Source organism: Pristiophorus japonicus, unplaced genomic scaffold (assembly GCF_044704955.1).
Source record: "Pristiophorus japonicus isolate sPriJap1 unplaced genomic scaffold, sPriJap1.hap1 HAP1_SCAFFOLD_91, whole genome shotgun sequence".
Classification (NCBI taxonomy): domain Eukaryota; kingdom Metazoa; phylum Chordata; class Chondrichthyes; family Pristiophoridae; genus Pristiophorus; species Pristiophorus japonicus.
The window spans coordinates 2,461,481-2,466,925 of NW_027254835.1; the positions used below are offsets into that span (position 1 = coordinate 2,461,481).

The 5,445-nt window shown below is 43.4% G+C and overlaps 1 non-coding gene across 1 annotated transcript; it reads right to left on the minus strand.

Annotated features, from left to right (window-relative positions):
• Window positions 1–279: 279 nt before the first annotated feature.
• Window positions 280–352, minus strand: trnav-cac (transfer RNA valine (anticodon CAC)). Its single transcript has one exon. It is a non-coding gene; the product is annotated as a tRNA-Val (tRNA).
• Between the last annotated feature and the right edge of the window lie 5,093 nt (window positions 353–5,445).

The following is a 5,445-nucleotide window of genomic DNA, read 5'->3' on the forward strand; positions in this document are numbered from 1 at the left end:
TAGATCTGCTGGTATTAACCGATAGCATTGTTGAGCAGAATGAAAGAAATGCTAACATGATCACTGAGGGTCAGTCGATACTTCAACAACTTCATTTTAATAATTTGTGAAACTTTAATCATTGAGGAAGTTTTATTCCCTCTCTAATTTTACACACTCTGTATTTTAGGAGACTGGTTTTAAATGTTCTTCATGGAATCAGAGAAGTTTACAGCACAGAAGGAGGCCATTGTCACATGAGCAATGAACTTTTAAAACCAGTTTTTGTTTCAAAAATAACGTTTTCGCCCGGGCTTGAACCGGGGACCTTTCGCGTGTGAGGCGCACATGATAACCGCTACACTACGGAAACTGCTGCCTAATGCAGTGCCCAGAGAGAAGTGTTCAGCGACAAGCTGAAATGCTGAATCTCTTTTTCTGAAAAAATTCCTTTCACAAATATTTCTCTGACCGAAACGGCACAAAACAAAAATGTTCCTTTCAAATGTGCCAATTATTTTCGTTAAACTTTTATTTTGCTTTCATGGGATAACATAATTAATGATTCGATAATTTTCTTTTGCACAATGAAAGAAATACTAACTGAGGGAAAGTCACTACGTCAATAATTTGTTCTGTGCTCTGCATGTTTGTAATGTCGCCAAGTTTGCTGATGATACAAAGATAGGTGGGAAAGCAAGTTGTGTGGAGGACGCAAACAATCTGCAAAGCGATATTGATAGGCTCAGTGGGTGGGCAGAAATTTGTCAGATGGAGTATAATGTGGGAAATATGAGGTTATCCACTGTGGTAGCAATAATAAAAAAGCAAATAATTATTTAAACGGGGAGAGATTACGAAATGCTGCGGTGCAGAGGGACCTGGGGGTCCTTGTACATGAAACACAAAAGGTTAGTATGCAGAAACATCCTCTCTGCATCCACCTTGTCAAGCCCCCTCATAATCTTACACGTTTCCATAAGATCACCTCTCAATCTTCTGAATTCCAATGAGTAGAGGCACAATCTACTCAACATTTTCTCATAAGTTAGCCCCCTCATCTCCGGAATCAATCGAGTGAACCTTCTCTGAACTGCCTCCAAAGCATCTATATCCTTTCTTAAATATGGAAACCAAAACTGCACGCAGTGTTCCAGGTCTGGCCTCACCAATACCCTGTATAACTGCAGCAAGACTTCTTTGTTTTATACTCCATCCCCTTTGCAATAAAGGCCAAGATTCCATTGGCCTTCCTGTTCACTTGCTGTACCTGCATACTAACCTTTTGTGTTTCGTGCACAAGTACGCGCAGCTCCCTCTGTACTGCAGCACTGTGTAATTTTTCTCCTTTTAACTAATAACTTGTTCTTTGATTTTTTCTGCCAAAATGCATAACCTTGCACTTTCCAACATTATACACCATCTGCTAAATTTTCCCCACTCACTTAGCCTGGCTATGTCTTTTTGCTGATTTTTTGTGTCCTCCTCACACATTGCTTTTCCTCCCATCTTTGTATCATCAGAAAACGTGGCTACATTACACTCGGTCCTTTCATCCAAGTCATTAATCTAGATTGTAAATAGTTGGGGTCCCAGCACTGATCCCTGCAGCACCCCATTAGTTACTGATTGCCAACCAGAGAATGAACCATTCATTCCGACTCTCCGTTTTCTGTTCGTTAGCCAATCCTCTCTCCATGCAAATATATTACCCCAAACCCCGGGAACTTTTATCTTGTGCAGTGATCTTTTATGTGGCACCTTGTCAAGATGCCTTCTGGAAGTCCAAATACACGGCATCCATTGGTTCCCCTTTATCCACCCTGTTCATTACATCCTCTAAGAATTCCAGCAAATTTGTCAAACATGACTTCCCTTTCATAAATCTATGCAGAATCTGCCTGACTGAATTACTTTTTTCCAAAAGTGGGAGGAGCAGTGACCGGAGGAGGTGTGAGCAGCGGCCTATAAAGGCCCAGCGGGAGTCCGGGGATCGGCGGCAGTCGGAGGAGCAGCGGCTGGAGGAGCAGCGAGCAGCGAGCTACAGCTGGTGCAGGGTCAAAAGTAAGAAAGAAGTCAAAAGTAATCAAAGGGTGACGTCACAGCCAAGAGGGTAAGTGATTGGCTGGTTGAGTGGTGAGTAGTTTTCTGTTTCTTGGATTTCTTCTTGTTCTTTGCAGCAAGGAAACTTTGGAATTGTTGCCAAATTAAGTAAATCTAATGGTTAAGTCATAGCAGGAGAGCTCGGACACATGCTATGCTGCTCCTGTGCTATGTGGGAAGTCAGGGACGCTTCCAGTGTCCCTGATGACTACATGTGCAGCAAGAGTATCCATCTGCAGCTCCTGACAGGCCACATTGCGGCATTGGAGCTGCGCACGGATTCACTCTGGAGCATCCGCAATGCTGAGGATGTCGTGAATAGCACGGTTAGTGAGTTGATCACACCGTAGGTAAAGGTTACTCAGGCAGAGAGGGAATGGGTAAACATCAGGAAGAGCAGTAGAAGGAAGACAGTGCAGGAGTCCCCTGCGGTCATCCCCCTGCAAAACAGATACACCACCTTGGGTACTGTTGGGGGAGATGACTTATAAGTGAAGGCAGCAGCAACCAAGTCCATGGCATTAGGGGTGGCTCTGCTGCACAGGAGGGCAGGAAAAAGAGTGGGACAACTATAGTGATAGGGGATTCTATTGTAAGGGGAATAGATAGATGTTTCTGCGGCTGCAATCGAGACTCTAGAATGGTATGTTGCCTCCCTGGTGCAAAGGTCAATAATGTCTCGGAGTGGCTGCAGCGCATTCTGGAGGGGAAGGGTGAATAGCCAGCTGTCGTGGTGTATATAGGTACCAACGATATAGGGAAAAACGGGATGAGGTCCTATAGCTGAGTTGAGGGAGCTAGGAATTAAATTAAAACGTAATAATCTCAGAATTGCTACCAGTGCCACGAGCTCGTCAGAATAGGAAATGCAGGTTAGCGCAGATGAATATATGGTTTGATGAGTAGTGCAGGAGGGTGGGATTCAAATTCCTGGGACATTGGAACCGGTTCTGGGGGAGGTGGGACCAGTACAAATCGGACGGTCTGCACATGGTCAGGACCGGAACCAATGTCTGGGGGAATGTTTGCTAGTGCTGTTGGGGAGGGGTTAAACTATTATGGCAGGGGGATGGGAACCAATGCAGGGAGATAGAAAGAAGTAAAATGGGGGCAGAAGCAAAAGATAGAAAGAAGAAAAGTAAAAGTGGAGGGCAGAGAAACACAAGGCAAAAATCAAAAAGGGCCACATTACAGCAAAATTCGAAAGGGACAAAGTGTATTAAAAAGACAAGCCTGAAGTCTCTGTGCCTCAATGCGAGGATTATTCGTAATAAGGTGGATGAATTCACTCAGAGGCAGCAATTCACGAATATGTTATAATTGGGATTCCAGAGACATGGCTCCAGGGTGACCAAGGCTGGGAACTCAACATCCTGAGGTATTCAACAATCAAGAAGGATAGACAGAAAGGAAAAGGAGGTCGTGGAACGATGCTGGTTAAAGAGGAAATTAACGCAATATTAAGGAAGGACATTAGCTTGGATGGTGTGGAATCTGTATGGATAGAGCTGCGGAATACCAAAGGGCAGAAAACACGAGTGGGAGTTGTGCACAGACCACCAAACAATAGTAGTGAGTTTGGGGACAGTATCAAACAAGAAATTATGGCTGCGTGCAATAACGATACAGCAGTTATCTTGGGCGACTTTAATCTACATATAGATTGGGCTAACCAAACTGGTAGAAATACGGTGGAGGAAGATTTCCTGGAGTGTATTAGGGATGGTTTTCTAGACCAATATGTCGAGAAACCAACTTGAGGCTGGCTATCCTCGACTCGGTGATGTGTAATGAAAAAGGACTAATTAGCAATCTTGTTGTGCGAGGCCCCTTGGAGAAGAGTGACCATAATATGGTAGAATTCTTTATTAAGATGGAGATTGAAACATTTAATTCAGAGACTCGGGACCTGAACTTAAGGAAAGGTAACTTCGATTGCATGAGATGTGAATTGGCTAGAATAGACTGGCAAATGAGACTTAAAAGGTTGACGCTGGATAGGCAATGGCAAACATTTAAAGATCACATGGATGAACTTCAACAATTGTACATCCCTGTCTGGAGAAAAAATAAAACGGGGAAGGTGGCTCAACCGTGGCTAATAAGGGAAATTAGGGATAGTGTTAAATGCAAGGAAGAGGCCTATAAATTTGCCAGAAAAAGGAGCAAACCTGAGGACTGGAAGAAATTTAGAATTCAGTAGAGGAGGACAAAGGGTTTAATAAGGAGTGGGAAAATAGAGTATGAGAGGAAGCTTGCTGGGAACATAAATACTGACTGTGAAAGCTTCTTTAGATATGTGAAGAGAAAAACATTAGTGAAGACAAACGTCGGTCACTTGCGATCAGAATCAGGTGAATTTATAATGGAGAACAAAGAAATGGCGGACCAGTTAAACAGATACTTTGGTTCTGTCTTCACGAAGGAAGACACAAATAACCTTCCTAATGTACTCAGGGACCGAGGGTCCAGCGAGAAGGAGGAACTGAAGGAAATCTTTATTAGTCAGGAAATTGTGTTCAGGAAATTGTTGGGATTGAAGACTGATAAATCCCAGGGCCAGATAGTCTGCATCCCAGAGGAGTTAAGGAAGTAACCCTCGAAATAGTGGATGCATTGGTGATCATTTTCTCACAGTCTATCGACTCTGGATCAGTTCCTATGGACTGGAGGGTAGCTAATATAACACCACTTTTTTAAAAAGAAGGAAGAGAGAAAACGGGTAATTATCGAGCGGTGAGCCTGACATCAGTAGTGGGGAAAATGCTGGAATCAATTATTATGGATGAAATAGCAAAGCATTTGGAAAGCAGTGACAAAATCAGTCCAAGTGAGCATGGATTTAGGAAAGGGAAATCATGCTTGACAAATCTTCTAGAATTTTTTGAGGATGGAACTCGGAGAGTGGACAAGGGAAAACCAGTGGATCTAATGTATTTGGACTTTCAAAAGGCTTTTGACAAGGTCCCACACAAGAGATTAGTGTGCAAAATTAAAGCACATGGTATTGGGGGTAATATATTGACATGGATAGAGAACTGGTTGGCAGACAGGTAGCAGAGAGTCGGGATAAATGGGTCCTTCTCAGAATGACAGGAAGTGACTAGTGGGGTGCTGCTGGGCTCAGTGCTGGGACCTCAGCTATTTACAATATACATCAATGATTTCGATGAAGAAATTGAGTGTTATATCTCCAAGTTTGCAGGTGACTCTAAGCTGCGTGACGGTGTGAGCTGTGAGGAGGATGCTAAGAGGCTGAAGAGTGACTTGGAAAGATTAGGTGAGTGGGCAAATACATGGCAGATGCACTATAATGTGGATAAATGTGATGTTATCCACTTTGGTGGCAAAAGCGTGAAGGCA